Raw genomic sequence first — 22,186 nt, 5'->3', positions numbered from 1 at the left:
CAGTTTTCAGTTTTTGGGTAAAGGGGTATTTTTAGGGTTCAGGGTCAGTTTTCAGTTTTTGGGTAAAGGGGTATTTTTAGGGTTCAGGGTCAGTTTTCAGTTTTTGGGGTAAAGGGGTATTTTTAGGGTTCAGGGTCAGTTTTCTGTTTTTGGGGTAAAGGGGTATTTTTAGGGATCAGGGTCAGTTTTCAGTTTTTAGGTAAAGGGGTATTTTTAGGGTTCAGGGTCAGTTTTCAGTTTTTGGGTAAAGGGGTATTTTTAGGGTTCAGGGTCAGTTTTCAGTTTTTGGGTAAAGGGGTATTTTTAGGGTTCAGGGTCAGTTTTCAGTTTTTGGGTAAAGGGGTATTTTTAGGGTTCAGGGTCAGTTTTCAGTTTTTGGGGTAAAGGGGTATTTTAAGGGTTCAGGGTCAGTTTTCAGTTTTTGGGTAAAGGGGTATTTTTAGGGTTCAGGGTCAGTTTTCAGTTTTTGGGGTAAAGGGGTATTTTTAGGGTTCAGGGTCAGTTTTCAGTTTTTGGGGTAAAGGGGTATTTTTAGGGTTCAGGGTCAGTTTTCAGTTTTTGGGGTAAAGGGGTATTTTTAGGGTTCAGGGTCAGTTTTCAGTTTTTGGGTAAAGGGGTATTTTTAGCGTTCAGGGTCAGTTTTCAGTTTTTGGGGTAAAGGGGTATTTTTAGGGTTCAGGGTCAGTTTTCGGGTAAAGGGGTATTTTTAGTGTTCAGGGTCAGTTTTCAGTTTATGGGTAAAGGGGTATTTTTAGGGTTCAGGGTCAGTTTTGGGTTTTCGGGGTACAGGGGTACTTTGTAAAAATAAAGTAAAATTACATTTAAATTAAATTTATTTAATAAAATTAAATTATATTAAATTATATTATAATATTTTTTATTAATTTATATTCAAAAAATTATTATATACTTACCAATACTTACGTTGTAATGGTATGCGTTGTAAAGGTATATGCGTTGTAAAATCTTGCGTTGTAAATGTATGCGTTGTAAAAGTTTTTGCGTTGTAAAAGTTTTGTTGTAATGGTAGGCGTTGTAAAAGTATGCGTTGTAACGTCATACATCCCTGGAGTGGGAATAGTAATTTTAACCTCTACGCTATCCAGCGCTTTCCCTACTGTTGCACCCACTGGAGTGGGAGTAGTAAATTTGACCTCTACGCTATCCAACACTTTTGCTAATGTTGAACTCACTATAGTTGTAACAATACATTTTAAACATTTTCTAAAATGTTATATATGTTTATTTAATAATATGTTTATATATATATATATATATATATATATATATATATATATATTACCTACTGGCGGTCGCCAGTAGGTATATATAGTTAGGATTTTTTCTCTATGGGATTTTTGAAAATTCTATGTCTAATAACTTTGCCGTTTGTGGACGGAATTGGCTGAAATTTTCAGGAAAATGGCACATTTTGTTTCTGAGCAGCCTTTGAAAATTTGGGGGGGGTTCGTCAAGGGGGGGCCGAGAAAAAAGGGGGGTCCCAAAACGCGTTTTTCCCATGTTAATTTCCATAGGGCGGTTGGCCTCACTTTTAGCCCGAACGGCTGAATGGATTTGCACGAAACTTGGCAAAATTGTAGGGACTGGTAGCCCGATGTGCCTTTTGTAGGTCTCAATATATGTGCTCCAGTGGATTTTGAGAAATTAACGTTTAAAAAAAGATATATATCTGTAAGCGCGGACCGGGCAGCGGCCTAGGACGCGTACTTTTCGCGCAACGGAGCTTTGTGAAGCGAAGCTGATTGGTTCTCCGGCGTCTGTCAACATTCCAAACAGTCCGTAGTGGCCGCAAACAGTCCGTAGTGGCCGCCATCTTGTCTCTCGGTAGGATCGAGAGACAAGAGGAGGCCAAAGCGAAGGGGTAAATGACCATAAGGGGGAATAGTAGATCCTCGCTGACCCCCTAGGTTTGATGTGGAGGTTTTAAAAGGGCCCCGCGGGGCAAAAAAAAAAAATTATAATAATAATCTTACGGCTGAATGGATTTGCACGAAACTTGGCAAAATTGTAGGGACTGGTAGCCCGATGTGCCTTTGCTAGGTCTCAATATATGTGCTTCAGTGGATTTTGAGAAATTAACGTTCAAAAAAAGATATATATCTGTAACAGCGCACCGCTTCGCGTACTTTTCGCGTTACGGAGCTTTGCGAAGCGAAGCTGATTGGCTCTCCGGTGTCTGTAAACATTCCAAACAGTCCGTAGCGGCCGCCATCTTGTCTCTCGGTATAATAATAATCTTACGGCTGAATGGATTTGCACGAAACTTGGCAAAATTGTAGGGACTGGTAGCCCGATGTGCCTTTGCTAGGTCTCAATATATGTGCTTCAGTGGATTTTGAGAAATTAACGTTCAAAAAAAGATATATATCTGTAACAGCGCACCGCTTCGCGTACTTTTCGCGTTACGGAGCTTTGCGAAGCGAAGCTGATTGGCTCTCCGGTGTCTGTAAACATTCCAAACAGTCCGTAGCGGCCGCCATCTTGTCTCTCGGTAGGATCGAGAGACAAGAGGAGGCCAAAGCGAAGGGGCAAATGACCATAAGGGGGCATAGTAGATCCTCGCTGATCCCCTAGGTTTGATGTGGAGGTTTTAAAAGGGCCCCGCGGGGCAAAAAAAATAAATAATAATAATAATCGAACGGCTGAATGGATTTGCACGAAACTTGGTAAAATATTAGGGACTGGTAGCCCGATGTGCCTTTGCTAGGTCTCAATATATGTGCTTCAGTGCATTTTGAGAAATTAACGTTCAAAAACAAGATATATATCTGTAACAGCGCTCCGCTTCGCGGAGATAAAATTATATCTGTATTACCTAGCTGTTGCTAACACCAGTTAGCGACGGCTAGTAGGAGATAGCGACCATCTTGGGCCCCACTTTGCATGTGAGTGATATTTATCACTAATGACATGCAAAGTGGGCATGCCAAGATGTTAGCGACTGGAAACAGTCGCTAACATCGCTATCTCCTATTATCAACTTTTGGAAATATTCGAGATAAGCGCGAATATCTCCAAAAAGTAACAGCTGCCCTGAGCAGTTCTTAGCCATGTTATCCTATGGGAGGTGGATAACATGGCTAAGAGGATTAGCTCGGTAATGCATGAATATCGCTGAGTTTTCAGCGATATTAATGCATTGCGGTCGGTTTTTATCGTATTTGCGATAAACTTTGATAATAGTAAGGTTTATCTGCGATAATTTCTGACGGTAAAAAAATCTTTGCAATGCATCGTTAGGGATAAATATCGCTTAACTTTGGTAATATGCCCCAACGTCTGTTAACGTTCGATTCGAAGGAAATCAGGAAGTGTTGAAAAACATTGTCTGCGCCATCTTGTCTTTTTTCAAATGCCACACTTTTGTCGTGCACGGCAGCCATTTTAGATGCCTTGACCAGACCCACTCTGTGCACGCTGTCGATCCTTAGCATGGCTCCCCACCCTCGCAAGCATCTCCCCCAGGCAGTGGTCACCCCCGCTCTCTGTCTTATGCATGGGTAATAAACCTCCCCCCATCTGCGCTGCTCTTTCCTGAGAATCACACCCTGTGCCCGCCCGACACCTCCCTTTCGCCCTATTCACTACTGCACCCTCTGACACTCCTTTTCCTCTGTGTCCGATTGTCCAGGCTGGTCCTAGGGTATCAGCTAGCCCTGCAGATGTAGTTTATGGCCACAGCTGTAAAGATTCACCCCTCTTCAAAGGAGTTATAGTAGATCAAGGCCCACACTCGATGAGATCCGTCACAGCAGAAGCGTTGCTATTATCTGAAAACCATCCTGTATTGTGATTGGGGAGGGGACCGAGCGTGAAGCGGAAGATTCCAGGGATGACTCTTTGTACATCAAAGTTTTTACAATTATGTGTCACATTAAAAATATATAGCACTCCGACAAAGTAGTAAGATTATAAAACTTTAATAATTTATAAATATATACAAGAAAACAAAAATAGTAATAACATATAAACATTTTTAGGGAAAAACAACGAAGTAGCGGTCGGCTGTGCGAATAGTCCCAACGCAGCACAACGTCCAGATTTCCGGCGTGGGGCGGGTCATCAGTAGCAAACTGTTGTGCGAATAGTTCCAAGGCAGCAGAACGCGCTGAAATCTAGATGACACGAAAGTGATGTCTAGTAAGTTGCCACCCAGCAAATAACGGCGTGGGGCGTCGCGGGGGGTGGGTCTTCAGTAGCAAACTGTTGTGCGAATAGTTCCAAGGCAGCAGAACGATGGCACCAAGGTGATGTCCAGTAAGTTGCCGCACTGGTTTTGGTATCCTACAATGCTGCTCCGAATAACGGCGTGGGGCGCCCCGGGGGAGGCGGCGTGAACGGGCCTCTCCAGGTGGAGTGTCATCTGTTGTAGTGGGGCGCCCCTTTACCGTTTCAGTTGCCATTCCGTCCGTTTTTGGTCCACTGTGTCAAAAGCCGCAATTCAGCTGAGTTGCGCCCACTCTTGCGGTGCAGCGATAGGCGGCTGTCACAGGACTCTCAAAATGGCGGCAGGCTCTTTCCTTTTTGGGCCTGGTCCACTGAAATGGCCCTGGGACACCTTGGAAATCGGACGCTTGTCTGCTAGGTCTTGGACCCCATTCTCGAAAGCGTCCCCTCCGCCTTGAGAATTCATCAAAAGTTTTGGGGGCCCCGACTCCTGCAGGCTTCTGGTGGGGAGCGGCTGCCATGATTGCTCGCGGAATGACTACGACGGAGCTACGAGATGGTGGTGCTCTCATGCTGACGCCAGCTTCAGTCTGAAACATCCAGAAACAAGGTGGGGCTTTCATCGTTTGGAAAAAAAAAAAGTTTTCATCCAATGAAAAGTGTTGTTTTTAGGTCATATGATCAAGCCTTCCATCATTAGGAAACCAAAAGTAAAATGAACCAATGAAAAGTTTTATAAACAAGTCACATGACCTGTTATGCGGCATAGGGTATAAAATGCGGAGAAAATACGTTGGCACGTGAGGCGGCGTCAGTAGCGGACCGATGTGCGAATAGGCCGAAGGCAGCACAACGCGCCAAGATCCGGATGGCACCGAGGTGGTGTCCAGCAAGTTGCAGCACTGGTGTGGCCATCCTACAATGTTGAAAGTCGGCGTGGGGCGCCCCGTTGGCCTGTGAGTTTGCGTCAGTAGCGGACCGATGTGCGAATAGGCCGAAGGCAGCACAACGCGCCAAGATCCGGATGGCACCGAGGTGGTGTCTAGTAAGTTGCCGCACTGGTGTGGCCATCCTACAATGCTGAAAGTCGGCGTGGGGCGCCCTGTTGGCCTGTGAGATGGTGTCAGTAGCGGACTGATGTGCGAATGGGGCCAAAGGCAGCGCAACAATATTTTCTGACGAGAAGACACCACAAGGCGCTGAGATGCCAAGATCCGGATGGCACCGAGGTGATGTCTAAGTTGCGGACTGATGTGCGAATGGGGCCAAAGGTAGCGTAACAATATTTTCTGTATGGAAGATACCACTAGGCGTTGAGATGCCAAGATTCGGATGGCACCGAGGTGATGTCTAGCAAGTTGGTGTGGTCATCCTACAATGCTGAAACTCGGCGTGGGTCGCCCCATTAGCCTGTGAGATGGCGTCAGTAGCGGACCGATGTGCGAATAGGCCGAAGGCAGCACAACGCGCCAAGATCCGGATGTCACAGTGGTGGTTTCATAGTTGAGAGGCACTTCATCTGCAGTGGGGCGCCGAGATCCGGATGGCACCGAGGTGATGTCTAGCAAGTTGCTGTACTGGTGTGGTCATCCTACAATGCTGAAAGTCGGCGTGGGGCGCCCCATTAGCCTGTGAGATGGCGTCAGTAGCGGACTGATGTGCGAATGGGGCCAAAGGCAGCACAACGCGCCAAGATCCGGATGGCACCGAGGTGGTGTCCAGCAACTTGCCGCACTGGTGTGGCCATCCTACAATGCTGCGCCGAAAGTCGGCGTGGGGCGCCCCGTTGGCCTGTGAGTTCGCGTCAGTCAGTGGGGGCTGTTTGAGGATCTGACTGCATTGGAAAGCAATGTGATGCTGTGCGTCGCCCCCAAGATGGAGGTTCCTCGGCTGCAGTGGGGCGCCCCTTGGTGTTTCACTCGCTATGCAGCTGAGTTGCGTGCGCACTTGTGGCGAATAGGCCGAAGGCAGCACAACGCGCCGAGATCTGGATGGCACCGAGGTGGTGTCCAGCAATTTGCCGCACTGGTGTGGCCATCCTACAATGCTGCGCCGAAAGTCGGCGTGGGGTGCCCCGTTGGCCTGTGAGGTGGCGTCAGTAGCGGACCGATGTGTGAATAGGCCGGAACCAGCACAAGGCGCCAAGATCCGGATGGCACCGAGGTGGTGTCATAGTTGAGAGTTCTGAGCAGCGCTTGTAACACTGTCTGAAGCTTATTTGCACCTGCTGCAGCTTCACTATTGCCCTGGTGTGGCCTAAGATCGCCCATGACATAGGCGGCCACCTCCCGGGGTCCGGCGGAACTTTTTTCCTTTTCCTTTCTGCATCTTGTCCCAAATTCGTTTGACCTGAAGACACGACCAGGTCCCTGAATGTGTGCAGGGGGACGCTATTGATTGAATCAAAATGGCGGCTTCACACAAAGCTGACTCAAGCGTTTTCTGGTGGTTTCATAGTTGAGAGGCACTTCATCTGCAGTGGGGCGCCGAGATCCGGATGGCACCGAGGTGATGTCTAGCAAGTTGCTGTACTTGTGTGGTCATCCTACAATGCTGAAACTCGGCGTGGGTCGCCCCATTAGCCTGTGAGATAGCTGTTCTTTGGATTTGGGCCTGGTCCACTAAAATGGCCCTGGGACACCTAAGAACTCGAACGCTCGATTTTTTTTTCCTTTCCTGTACATGCAAAAAAAGGTAAATGCCCGGTATGTTACACGCTTCATCTGCCACGATGAACTCTCCAGAGGAACCGAAAAAATATATAGTTGTGGTAACTATACCATGCATCGTCATATGGAGAGGTGGCACCAATTAATTATAGTGCTGCATAAAAGAGAGATTTGGAGGAGAACCCCTGACCTGCTAGTACATTCATCAAAGAAGTGGCACTGAGAGCTTCAGAGGCAAGGGAAACGGTCCCAAATATTTAGAAGAACTTTGGAAAGATTAAAATGACATGTTTAGATTGTGGTAAATTAATTTCATGTGGGCAGATGAGTGTTACTCTAATAAATACAGCATATGAACATCATCATAGTCGATGGTTGGTAGAGACATTTTGACTATATCCTGGACCTGCCCGTCCTCGCCCAAAATGGCGCCGGAATAAATGGGACTCGTAACTCCTTGTTGTGTACTGGTTGCAGAACCTTGAAATCACGAGATACGTATGCAGTTTTGAAGCACATGGCGGGCGGGGACGAGAATTGATTGAATATTTCGACATCCCTATTGATATTAAGTTCTGATGTGTTATTGATTACTGTACTGTTGAAAGTTCGAATTAACGTCACCCATGGTACTTGCCCGCAAATGTATATCTAGATAATTTTATTGTAACTGGCCCTGTCGTATTTTAATTATAAAATGTACGTCCACCGATTCCGTAACTGTTAGACACCTTAGTTCTTGCAACCTAATGGCCCGCCCGTTACGTTCCTCTACAGTGTAAATGTCTACTCATCACATACGATTACAGTTTGCTCCGTGGCCGGCCCACGTGGTTATAGGCTCGTATTTGTATAATGAAATTTTTACAATAAAGGTTTTTAAAAGAAAACATGGTAGTAGTATATACATTGGTAAAGTTTGTAATAATAGTCACTGTTTTAGAATCATTAAAAGGCAAGTGAAATAGAGCAGACCAATTACATGAAGGGTAAAAGGTATAATACGAAGGAACGCAGTAAAGATAAATGGTCAAGGGCTGTTGTGTTTTCTATTCCTGCAACATAAAGTGATCGATAAGAATCTCATATTCAGGCGTATCGGCGACTAAGACAGCAGGTCGACCCTCTTTTGCTCAACGGCTCCATCATGGGACGAAGAAACGCTCTTTTTCTCGAAAAAAGAATATATTTTACTTGCAGGACAGTTGTAAAATTTCCGGGAAAGTACATTAGCCTGGAACATTATAACATATATTTAAGAAAAAATAATGTTCGGAATTAATGAAAAGCGTAATTTTTAGGTCATATGAGCAAGCCTTTCATCATTACAATAAGAAAAGTAAAATGAACCAATGAAAAGTTTTATTAACAAGTCACATGACTTGTTATGCTTACGTTACGCGCTGCGCGCCCCGGATGACTTCCGGATGCGCTAACGCGGCGCGTCATATGACGCATTACGCGACAACGCAGGTCCAGAATATAGTCAAAATGTCTCCACCAACCAGCGGTCGGAACACAACCCCTTTCAGCAGGCTAAATAGTTCTGTTAAATGAGAACAGAAGGGACAGGCAACAAGAACCATCAGTGAAAGAGGGGAGGGCTAGTTCTTCTCTACCGGGTTACATTGGGGCGCTACCGGAACTGATCGAATTGGTAGTCTACAGTGTTTCTGGATGTTTCAGACTGAAGCTGGGGTTAGCATGAGAGCAGCATCATTTCGTAGCTCCGTCGTGGCCATTCCGCAACCAATCATGGCAGCCGCTCTTTATCGTTATTTTGGGCGGGGTGGGTGGCGGAGCCGAGCTGTTTTGCAGCCATCATTGTGTGGAGTTCAGTTCATCTCACTAGTTTTGTATTTGTCATGAAGTGTTGTTCCTAATGTTTCTATTTTAGCGAGGTCAAAAAGAGATCCCATTAGTGGCCTACTGATTTTGCTCGATTCCTTTTCTTTTTTTTTACACGATTTTTCGTTATCTGCAAAGACTAAACAGAGTATTGCGACTCTGTGTTTGTTTGTAAATAGAGAATGAACCAAAGAGAACTAATTCTAAAACAGTAAATACTTGGATAACAATCAATCAAATGGAGAGAGAAGCAGGCACGACGGATTACAACGGGGGCAAAGGCCTGCGTTAACTACCTTTCACTATCTGCAAAGAGAGAGTACTCCTAATAGAAATGAGGGGGGGGGGCACCATTCAAAGCAGATCAGTGTGCATAAACACGAAAATGTTTTCACTTACCACGTACTTGACATTCGACAGCTTATGATATTTGCTATTAAAAAACCATTGAAATTCACTGAAAAAACCATAGGTTATAGACCATATATAGTTAGGAATTAGCATTTACAAAACCTTGAAAATTCACTGAAAAAACCATAGGTTATAGACCATATATAGTTAGGAATTAGCATTTAAAAAACCTTATTTTACTCACACAAAACCATTGAAATTCCATATATAGTTAGTTGCACTAACTATATATCGCGCACCTGCAATCCACTGCTGATCATGTCACATATTACATCATTCATGACATGGTCAGTGACATCACTGATGACATCACTGATGACATCTCAAATGACATCACTGATGACATCACTGATGACAACATCCAGTGACTGTATGTTTCTGTAAAGTTAAAATATATCTTACATATTGAAGAATGAGTGGATGTATAAGTGTCTGGATGAAGGATTTAGTAGGTGCGTGACTGACTGTATGAGTGAGTGATTAAATGTGTCTCACTGAATGCATGGGTTAGTGACTAAACTGTCTTAATTTGTGCATCATTATGTCTGTTGTTCTGTAAACTGCTGCATGTGTTGATCATTAGCTATACGAGAGGCTATATGTGTTATTAATTGCTTGCCCAAGTATTTCTATGGGAGATTGAGTTTGTGTGGGGGTGGCTGGAAGGTGTGTGACTCTATGCATAGATGTGTGAACAGTTTATTCACTAGGTGTATGAGTTCAACAGTGCATGTGGAAACAGCTACATGGGCAGTTGACTGTGTGCATGAGTGTATTGATGAGTGAATGGATATCTCAATGCTACATGTCATAGTAAGTACATATGTAAAACACAGTACATGTGAGAGTTGGCATATATAAATAACTGTGCATGAGAGCCACCGAATGAGTGAGTGGTTGTATCGATCATTTTGAACTTGTATCAGGGATTGTATAAGAGAGTAAATATGTGTTAGTATATGTTTCAATAAGTAAGGTGTGTTTAACTGTATAGTTGAAGAAATGGAGATGAGATTGTTTCTTTGCATGACTGACTGGGTGTGTGAGTAACTCCATGGATGAGTGGAAGTGTGTGAGTGTCTGTATACACTGAGTGTATCTAAGGTTATATTAGAGTCTGAAGAGGTTTATCGTATTAGCACAAGAATGATGTCAAATGAGATGTCATCAGTGATGTCATCAGTGATGTCATTTGAGATGTCATCAGTGATGTCATCAGTGATGTCACTGACCATGTCATGAATGATGTAATATGTGACATGATCAGCAGTGGATTGCAGGTGCGCGATATATAGTTAGTGCAACTAACTATATATGGAATTTCAATGGTTTTGTGTGAGTAAAATAAGGTTTTTTAAATGCTAATTCCTAACTATATATGGTCTATAACCTATGGTTTTTTCAGTGAATATATATATATATATGTGTGTGTAATTTTTGGTGATATAATTTTTTAAATTATATAAATTATTTATTAAAATTACATTTTTTTATTAATTATTTCTAAGTTTATATTAAATATATTTATTACTATATTAGTTTTAACTTAATTTTAAGACATTTAAAAAAATCGATATTTTGACAGTCTATATTTTTGTAAGTCGATATTTTGGAGTCGATATTTTGGTACTTACCTGTTTGAAGATAGGGAGTCGATATTTTGTCAATCGATATTTTTGACTCGATATTTGTGTATCTCGATATTTGTGTCGTCGATATTATGTCAGTGATCCCTTCCAGTGTCCTCTCCCTTCTTCTGTTCAGGGTAGGTCGACCAGGGGCGTTTCTTCCTCCTGGGCCATGTTCAAGGGGGCCTCCTTGAGGGACATTTGTAATGCTGCCACTTGGGCTACTCCCCATGCGTTTGTTTCCCATTTTCGACTTCAGTTGGGGATGGCGGCCTCTGCTGCCTTTCGGTCTCATGTCCTGTCTGCGGTACATGGTTTGTAATATGTACTGTTTCTGTTGATTAAAATGGACCTGTTTTTCTCGCACCTTCTGATCTGTTTTTTTCTTGCAATCACCGTGTGCTTGGGTATGGGCTCACTGATAAGGAATGGGACCGGGAGACAGGACGAGGAGGTAATGCCCAGTTACTCACTGGTAATATCCATTACTCCGAGTCCTGGTCTCCCCGTCCGATTCCTGAGCCAATCCCTCCCTCCCTGTCTTGGGTTTCTTTGGGTGATTGTCTGTTTCCGTTCTGGATTTTCTTTGGTATTCTCAGGATGTTACGGTGATGCACTTCCCCCTTTCTTGTCACGTGATAGTGACGCCTTGTTGGGGGAAGTGCAAAAAGCCCAGCTAGGTTACAGGTTTCTGTGGAGCAGACTAGCTGCTCACTGATAAGGAATGGGACGGGGAGACCAGGACTCGGAGTAATGGATATTACCGGTGAGTAACCGGGCATTACCTTTGAACACACTGTCGGGGTCAGAGGGGTTTGTCCTTTCCATCAGCAGGTGGGTTTTATTTCTGAAAGCCATTGGCATAAGATGGCTGATTTCTCATCTGCAATCTGCTACCAGCCTACAGTTGTTAATTAAGGGCTCTCCCGGTCTTTGTGTTCGCTTTCCTCATGGGCACCACCTCTAGTTTAATTATTAAGACCATAATTATTCCCAAAAACATTTATTTCATCAAAAGCTATGTATAACTACAATTATTGGCTGCAGATGTCAAGTTCAAGTTTTCATTAGCCAAGATGTTGTAAGAAAGGTGGGACTTTACATTTACACACAGTTACCATACATTTCACATATTTACTATTGCATTATATATATTTAGACACAGGGAAAGTAAAAGTTTGCCAAAATTCAGGATTTGAATCCAGGTATAGGTAGGTTTACTGTGGGGTGGGTGGGCTTTTAGTGTCTGGATTCTGTAGTAAAAACTAGTTTACCCATGCGTCCAGGCACTAAAATCCCATCCACCTCAAGGTACCACTACTTGATGGAGCAAGGTTTCATACGTACAGAAACTTGCTTGTATTCAATCCTCTCAAAATAACATATAACTTAATAATCAATATGTATTGTAAATACAAAAACTTGCATTTCACAACATTTTAGTATCTAGGGGAAGCTTTTCTAGTGCTTTTCCCTAACAGTGATCTGCCTGTCTAAAAATGGCCGCCGAAAACGCAGGAAACTTTGTGCACATGCGTCTGCCACATCTACGTGGTGTGATGTATATTTCGCTTTGGTGGTAATTCTTTTCAGGTGCGGACTAGTGCCAAAGATGGCCACTTCATGCTTCACATACTAATGCACATGCTCTTGTTCGAACAAAAACTTGTGCGTTCTGCTTAAATATTAAATCTATAGTTAAAATAAAGTAATGGCGTTAGAGTAGAAATAGGTGGTATACAGTGCATTCATTAATTTTTGTATTCTAATGTGTCTCTCTTTGACTTTGTTATTAGCTCGTATTTGGGCCTGAAGGTGTCTGAAAACTCCATCCTTGAATCTGCTGTACATGTGCACTAAAACACCATGAAACTTGAAGCCGCTGACATTGACACGCTGCCAAATCCATGACTTACTCGCAATGTATGTGGGAACCAGGCCGTATGACCCCAGGAGAGGAAGAAATTAAATAATTTTGAATACAATGTATCTGAAATTGAAACTAATATTGCTGAGTGGAATAAAAGTGCATGGGAAAGTAAATTATGGGCAAGAACATTGATCAACTATATTGAATGGAAATGATCTCATCATAGTATGGTGTGATGACCTCTCCTTGTCTTTCTGACCAATCAAAAATTAAGGGAACACACAGAATATGCAACATTAACGGGGAGGTACACACACTGAAATGGTACAACTAAGGTAGGCTTAGTTAGTTAGATTGTCCGACTTGTCACAGACCTGTCACTGACCCAACGTATGTTGAAGGAGAATCGAGAGCAGAGTGCTGGTCGAGCACTCTGACAGAAGAATCAAGACTTTGCTGAGGAAGAGTTGGGGTCCAAGAATAGCCATAGAGAGGGGTGTGACGCTGGCGTTGCACTTAGAGGAGGTTACCTGTACTGTTCTGCACCTGTCCTGTCCTGTTGGCACCTGATTAGTCGGGAGCCCACATCTTTGTCCCAGCCCGTGGCCAGCGTTTGTCATCGCACCATTCTAGGTCAATATAATCCATGTGGTATGTCCTTGTGCCATTTCCCTTTCTCACCCTTTCCAGGTACCAATGTTTAAAGGCATCTTTCCAAAATCCTGCAAGATTTATGTTTTAATAGTTACTTTCTTACTTGCACAGTTTCTGATCACAATATGGTGGCCTTTTACTAATAGAAGATTGCATAGATAAAGCCCTGACTTACTTGCACTGTTTGTAGGAACATGGCCGTATGACCCCAGGAGACGAAGAAATTGAATCATTTCGAATACAATGTATCTGAAATTGAAACTAAGGACCAGATGTAGGAAAGCTATTACCGGTCGGTAACGGCCGATCGGTAATAGGATTTTCTGATGTAGGTGGCAAATTTACCGATTCGGTAAATACTGAATCGGTTTTTACCCATTCGGTATTTACTGCATCATCATTTACTGGTAAATAACATGTAGGAAGCACTTTGAAGAGTGCTTCTGTGCCTTAAGGATTTGTTATTTACCACCAACTGTTAGTTGGTGGTAAATAAGGAATACCTCTGTAAATGCAAATGTGTGCATTTACACCAGTGCCATGTGGCAGATACACATGTCCTTAGGGCATGTATGTATGCCACATATGCACACCAGCAATATTCAGGGGTGCAACAGGGTGTCAAAGTGACACCCTGCCACCCTTGACTCTTTCCCTCTTTTACCGAATTGGTGTTTACCGACTTGGTAATTGCCATTCATTCCTATGGGCCTCCAGGCCCATAGGAATGAATGGCAATTACCAAATCGGTAAATACCGATTCGGTAAATACCGAATCTTAACGATTCGGTATTTTTTACCGATTTGTTTACCCACATAATATTTACCGATTCGAAAATACCGAATCGGTAAAATTCTGTATTTTCGAATCGGTAAATAATATTCCTGGGTGGAATAAAAGTGCATGGGAGATTAAATATGGGCGGGAACATTGATCAACTATACCAATGGAGCCCCATCGGTCTCCAACGTTTATTGGAAACAACTAGTCGTTATTCAATATCTAACGGATTATCCAATAACCATGATAAAACGAAGGTTGTGAGGATACATCTAAAGAAGGAAACCTCTAAATACTGCTGGCATATGGCAGTCACTCCAATCGAAGTAGTTGACCGATATAAGTATCTAGGTGTGATCATGGATAATAAGGGAACTTTCAATTTACAAAAAGAAGCAATTAAAAGCAGAGGCATCTCAATTGCGGTTGCCATAGAATCGATCAAACAGAAAACGGTTGGCCCTAGCCTTATCCCAATTCTAAAAGTCTGGCAAGCGAAACTCATCCCGGCAATCGCTTATGGGAGTGAGTGTCTGAGGGGAAGAGATGCACTGACTTTGGACAGAACTGTCTCAAGAGCAGTCAGAATAATATTCAATTTACCAAAGTACGTCTCGCCAGCCCAAATAAGGCTGGAATTCGGCATGCAAAGTCAAGAAATAGCCAGCAAAGGAGCCTATGCTAAGACCTGGTATAGGATAACAAATCTGAAGCAGGCAAACTGAACTCACACTTATGGAGTGAAATACATATAAAGAGGGAGTGTGCAGCAAGGACTTATTTGACAGCATCAATAGATCATCTGGGACTTAAGGAACTCTGGGCCGCCTCAGGGTCATATCATTGTTTTAAACAAATTGTTAACAAAACAGTGAAAAAGCTATCATTAGTAGAAGACAAGGCGACATTCACAGAAAGAGCCCACGGATGGTATGTGGTTCACAGCTATGATAAACCCTCTCCACAACCATACTTAGGCACGGGCTTTAATAGAAAGAGGAAAGAAAAATATCTTCCTTTTCGATTGGGGATTTTACCATCTTTACTGCATCTTCCCCCGTGGAAGCGACTCCAGGGCCAGACATTATGCCACCTATGTGAGGATGCTAACGAGAGTGTATTACACCTACTATGTATATGCAGAAATTTACAGGCCGATCGGCGACAGTTACTAAAGCTACTCTTTGTAAGCAAGCGGATAAGAACCTGCAGACAAGCTGTGAAGGCATGTTTCAGAGGTGGAGATGTACAACTAGCATGTCGCCTTATTCAATTCATGGATGCAGCAGGGGCAAAAGCTCTTGCGACAAGCGACCAGACTGCTTAATCTTGGCATTACATGGCCCCTTGAAGCTAACAGCAAATATTCTCTCACTGCTGTCAACAATTTACTCATGACGGAACAGTCCCTCGCTCTCTCACTGAGAACTGAGCCTTGCTTTTCTTAACTTATGGTCTGTGTAAACATTTACTGAAAACTGCTCTGTGCATGATAATATAATTCATGTAACTTTTAATATGTTTTATTGAAATGATTTTAGAATATGAATTCTGCTGCTATTACGTTTTTTTATATGGAAATTGTAAAGGTTTTAATTAACCAAACAATAAAATATTACTTACTTACTTACTATATTGAATGGAAATGATCTTATCTTAGTATGGTGTGATGACCTCTCCTCGTCTTTCTGACCAATCAAATGAAGGAAGCATACCGAATTTGCAACATTAAGGGGGTGGTACACACACTGAAATGGTATAACTAAGGTAGGCTAAGTTAGTTGGATTGTCCGACTTGTCACAGACCTGTTACTGACCCAATGTATTCTGAAGGAGAATCGAGAGCAGAGTGCTGGTCGAGCACTCTGACAGAAGAATCGAGAGTTTGCTCAGGAAGAGTTGGGGTCCGAGAATAGCCATAGAGAGGGGTGTGCCGCTGGCGTTGAACTTAGCGGAGGTTACCTGTCCTGTTCTGCACCTGTCCTGTCCTGTTGGCACCTGATTAGTTGGGAGCCCTCATCTTTGTCCCAGCTCGTGGCCAGGGTTGGTCATCGCACCATTCTAGGTAAATATAATCCGTGTGCCTTTTCCCTTTTTCACCCTTCCCAGGTACCAATGTTTGAAGACATCTTTCTAAAATCCTGCAAGATTTATGTTTTAATAGTTATTTTCTTACTTGCAAAGTTTCTGATCAACTCTATTGTGGCCTCTGACGCATAGAATATTGCAGATAAAGTGTTCAAAACTTCTCCTGAGTCTTTGGTTATTTCCATGAAGGTAAATGTTAAATTGCTACCTATTATTCTAACTCCCTTGATCATTAGGACTTAGAGCACAGGTGACAAGAATTTGGTAAGTCATGGTGTACATGTGTAAGTCCTAAAGTGAAAAAAATTCTGATAGGCAGGAAGTTGAAGCAGGATTACCAGTTCAAAGTGTGAATGTTCATGGGCCCAGGTGAGTATGATTAACTGGACTGGTAATCCCGCACTATCAGTATGCTTGATACATCTTCTCTTATTGTTGAGTTAGGGGTAGAAAGCAGAACATTGTGCCCTCACAGTAACAATATCTAGGTTACAGACAGGGTGCAATTCCTTCCATGAACTCCCATTTGGTGCTCCCACCAATGGGACTGAGAAGGCGGGAAGCATCTATTTTCTTTCATTCCAAAATGCGTAGCCTGTGTACTTTACTTTGATTGCTACATGGAGAAAGGTACGGCACCCACAGAGAGAGTGAGTAGAGTACAATGATGATATGGAATGTTTTTTAAGCTTAAGTATATTATGAAAACCTGACTTGTCGCAGCCCTTGTAGCATAGTCATCGTATATAGTTCCCAAGATATTTATGGCGGTTAATAATCCCATGTCCTCTGAAGCAGAGCTACTGCGGCCGAACTTGTGTGCCTTACCCTCGTTGAGCAAACACTCATTTGTTTTCCTTTCTTCTCACCTTTGACTCCCTTTAATCATAGACTTTATTCTACCCTCATGATGCCCAATGCATCACAGTCTCTCAGTTTCTTCTTTACTCACCCTGTCACCGATTCGTGGCAAACTCCATTCATGTCTTCCCTTCTGACACATGTCATTGCATGCTTCTTGTATCACTCTAGCCAGTGGTACTTGACATGTTATCTCTATTTCTTACTCTGACTACCCTATCCATCTTATTTTTCCATCTTTAGTTCTTATCCATTCTGTGACTACATTCATCCTTAATCTATCCTCCTCATACTCCCTCCTACAGCTCTACTGAATATTGAGTCGTCTCAATCACTGCAGTTACTAGAGTTAGGAGACTTTTGCTTGCTCCTAGTCTCCAAATGTTTCTTCTTTCGCACTCTCCTTGTCCTAGGTTAGTGAACTGCTGCCATTTACATCAGCCGTACAGCATGCAACATCCAGACATGCTACCAAGATGTATAGTGTTGTGAGTCTCAGAACAGTAGTGTATGCCAAGTGGCCTACACTGATGCACTAGACTGGTTTCTTTGCATATGTAGCCTGCGGATTGTTGGCAAAAATATTTGGGCCCTTGGCACAACTAATTGAGACAGCACTTCTAAAATAAAAAAATAGTATACTTTCATAGCACACTCTGTGATTTGTATTAGTGGTGTCAGTTGCTAGTTAATACCCAGTGATGCCCACTTTATCAATCTCAAAAGGATGACAAGATTTGAACCTTCAACCATCAGGCTGCACCCAGATCTCCACAATGGCTGCATTAGTCCATTAGGCTATCTTAAGAGAGAAATTGAGCTAGCTTAATCAGCTCCCTCTGCAGAGACCAAGGGAGTACATATATCCCACTGACTTGCTTTTAAAATACACTTCACCCTAATTCACACTCTCTTCATTTCACTCTATCTACCAAGTGGCCATAGGTCATGTGGTTTACTTTCAGCAATTTTAGGCTATTTTTTTACCACCAGTTTCCCTGTATCCTGGGACTTGTAGTTACATTTTTGATATTATAATTGTGGGCTCACGAGTCCCATTTTGAAAGTGCTTAAAATCCATGCTAAAATCCATGCTTGGCAGAAGTAGCTGAAGGTGTCACACATCAGATGGGGATGCTTGGTAGCTGTGTATAAACAGCAAACTGTAGTTACATTTTCTATATGGGTTCAAAGCAGAAATAGGTGTCGTTTTTTTTCTGAAAAAGTCCCAGGTTATTGTCTAGTAACTAATCTGGCTCACATTCTACTGATTATTTTTGCATGAGCGCAACAGGTGAAATAATGGAGTTGACTGTTACTAGACTAGCGAACATAAGAAGTCAGTTCCCTGAAAAAAACTGCCTTCATTCAAGCCCACTGGATTTATGTGGCAGTGGATGTATGGATTATGCAGCAGGGTTGAATAAATAATGCATTAATAAAAGACAAATTATGCTGCATAAAGAGACACATACTGTGGCAGTATTGTTTCACTACCTAGTAGTATCTGGGCCAAAGAGTTCCCTCACTAGTACCAGATTTAGGGCCAGCTGCACGAAGTATTTTTGCATGTGCAAATGGGTTTGCTACCCGTTTTCGTATGTAAAAATACCTAAGGGGCATGTCCAAACCCTAATTAGCAAGTCACAATTTATTTGCTACTCGCTAATGAGGATTTGCGATTCGCTATTAGGAAGGGGCATTTCAAGGGCGACTGTTTTGCGACCGCAATTTACCACCTACTTCAAGTAGGTGGTAGAGCATTCGCAAACGGGAAGCGGTCACCAAGGGACCCCTTCCCCTTTGCCAATGCATGGGAAAATATTTTTTTAATGGCAAGCAGTGGTCCCAGAGACCACTGCCTGCCCTTATAAAATGAAACTAAAACGTTAAATTTTTTTTTTTTTAAACTGCATGACGTTTTCCTCTAAGGAAAACGGACTTCTTTTAAAAAAACAAAAACTGCTTTATTTAAAAGCAGCCCTAGACATGTAGGTCTGCTGAGCCCAGCAGGCCACCTTCCCTGGGAGCGCCAGCCAATCCCAATGGGGTCGCAAATTGCGAGTGGTTCCTTAATATTCATGAGCCTTACTTTTTGCGACCCCATTGGGAATCGCTAACAGTGTCTCTGACACTGTTGTACAGTTGCTTTTATGACTCGCAATTTTTTGCAATTTTTCATAATTTGCGAGTTGTAAAAGCAAATGGTCGCACATCTGGCCCTAACTCTGAAAGAAGGATTAAGTAACTGAAAGCTGACCAGTCAACCTTTTCAGGGCATCGATTTTAGCTAGAAGCAAATGTATTTTTGGGTGAAACTTGCAAATTATGAAGCTGATGGTTGGTTTTGGGGCAGTTGTGGTTAATTTAAATACATAATTATACTGAAAATTCCACAGTCCAAGAATGGAATGATTACAGTAGCCGGATTTAAAGTTAAGGCAGCAGTGTGATCAGTCTCAGCGATAGGCATGACTCTAAACACAAGGGCCAGCATTATGTAATGAGCTCACTGTCCCTGTTTGTGCCATGACACATCATTTAGCTGGTTCTAGTAAATCAATGCACTACCACCAAAAGAGTCACAAACTCACAGCTGCCCTGGAGCCAGCACATTCAGTGAAATACAGAGCAGCTGCTTACAAGCCACACAAGGCCTGATTCACACAGGTAAACTTAGAATTTTGAGTATCTTTACAATTGTTTGCTATTCACAAAGGGATTTACAACTAGTATCTTTAAGTGTAGAATCTTGGCATAGAGAAAAGATAGGATAGTCCTATCTTTTTATGTGAGGAGACTCCGCACTTGAAAAGATACTACTCGTATATCACTTGGTGAATAGCAAACAATCATAACTTACACAAAAGAGTACCTTTATGAATCAGGCCCTCAGTGTTTCACCCACATGCACTTTACAGAAGGGACAGAGTTCCCTCTGCAGGAGAGTACAGTGAGTAAGAGGGGTCCTTGGGACCACCTTTCACCCTAGGAGAAAGCACTGACAGTGTACCTCCTAAGGGCCTGTTTGTCTCTGTGCCCACATCCATAATAGGACATGGCCCCCCCCCCCATGCAAGTGAAGTGACGCCACCTCAAGATAGGACTGGTGCAACGTGTGTGCCAGCACTGTCAGATTTATAGAAGGGGCCACTCAAGCACCCTTTCTAATATAGCATAGTGCCGGAGCTATGCACACAGTGGGCGCACACGCCTGACTGCACCCCCATACCTGAGTAATTCGTCTATTCTGTAGCTTAGTCTCTGACTGAAATCACTTCTGAATAGTTATTGGTGGAAGATGGAGAATGTAGTTTTTTTTTTTTCTATTGCATATTACAGTGGCCAGGTCAGTGGTTTTAGAAGACAGGACTGAGGAAGCAAAAGATAACTGATCCTTGAAAAAAGTGTTTCCCCACTGTTAGAAATTGGATTTTTGATTGAAGGGAAGGTGAAATCCCTTCCAAAGCAATAACCACAGTCCTTGTCAGGGTGTAGCAAAAAGGTCACTAAATTCACCTGTGCTTACGTACCTCATAGCTTGGCACAAAAGCAGTCAGGATTAACTTAGAAGCACTGTGTTAAGTGTTCAGGTAGCACACAAACAGTAATAAAGTGAAAACACCCCAGAAAAATCCTACACCAATTTAGAAAACTAGAATACAATGAAATAAATACAATGACACCAAAACAAATGAAATCTATTTGCTGGAACCAAAATTATGATTTTTTTTAAATGTTAAAGGAAAAGAAGTGCCTAAAAGATGAATGTGCCACAAGAAGGTATCTAGTCGCATGAGACTAAGGCAACGTCAAATGGTAAGGCTGACCGCGGTTTGACTATATGAGGTAGATTGGGCCCCGTCTTGGCTTACCTTTGAATTTGAGGAAAAGATCCTGAGAAGGTAAAGTTCAGTGTATCAAAGCAGCCAGTGGTGTCCAAGGAGGCGGCATCATCTTTGAGGAGCTGCTGGACAAAGTTGCGGTGAAGATTTCTACATTTGGACTCTGTAACTTTTTTGGAAGTCGAATATTTCCAGCGGGACAAGGATGTGGGCAGTATCCGACAAGAGCTCCAAAAGGTTGAATGCTATTGCTCATAGGTCCCACTGATCAGGACTTGATGCTGGGTAGAAGAGAAGAACAAAGCGGATCTACAGTAAAGTCAGGCCAACTGGCGATACACCATGGGTGGATCTGCAAGCAGGTAGGTCCTGCACCTTTAGCACCACTTTCAAGGGTCCAGGACTGGTCGGGCTTCACCTGGGGAGGGTTAGGACCCACTCCAGGATGAGGCAATGTACAAGATTAAATGTCTCTGGGTTTATGTCCCGATAGCTCCCACAGGATGGCACCAAACTTCCACTTGGAGTCACTCTGGAAGTCCTGTGTTCAAGCAGCAAGTCAGACCTCAACCAACAGGGCAGTCCTCTGATGGTACAAAGCGAGCTTCAAGCAGCAGGGCCGTCCTTTGTAGGAGCTGGACAGTCTTCTCAGGTACAAATCAGGCCTCAATGAGGATGGCAGTCCTCCGCAGATCCAGGAGTGTACTGATCTGTTCAATATTTATACCTGGTGCTATTCTTTGAAGTTTGGGATTCTTTTTGGCTACCACTACATCTGGTTAGGCTCCAAGCAGCTTAGGGTGACAACAGGCTGGTGTCTAGTTCCTTTGTGAGAGTTCTGGAGGCAGCCCTTTAACCCCATGGATGCTCAGCATATTCCCCTGCTGTGCTGAGAAATCGGAAATCCCACCCATCATGACGAGCTGGGCTCGTCATGAACGTGCGAGGAGGCTACTTCATGACGAGCCCAGCTTGTCATGAGCGTGGAAGGGGTTAAACTGTAAGTGAGGCAAGAAAGTGCTCCAACCCACCCATCCTGACAGAATAGCCCATCCTGCCAACCCCTTTGTCTCACTGTTTGGGAGGAATACACAGGCCAACTGCCAAGATTTTCACATTCATATGACACAGAACACAGGCTGCAGGCACCAAATGGCTAGGACATTAAATACCACCTACCTAAAATTTGCATTTTCAGGAATTGTGACTCAAAATCCAACTTCACTATTAGAGAAGATTCTTAATTACATGTAATTGGAGACCTAACATGACATTCCTACTTTTTCCTCATGAAATGTTAGCACTTAATGAATGTTATCCTATGAGAGAGGTAAGCCTGACAG

Source organism: Lissotriton helveticus, chromosome 2_1 (genome assembly GCF_964261635.1).
Source record: "Lissotriton helveticus chromosome 2_1, aLisHel1.1, whole genome shotgun sequence".
In the NCBI taxonomy this organism is placed as follows: Eukaryota; Metazoa; Chordata; class Amphibia; order Caudata; family Salamandridae; genus Lissotriton; species Lissotriton helveticus.
Note: the sequence above shows the minus strand (reverse complement) of the source record.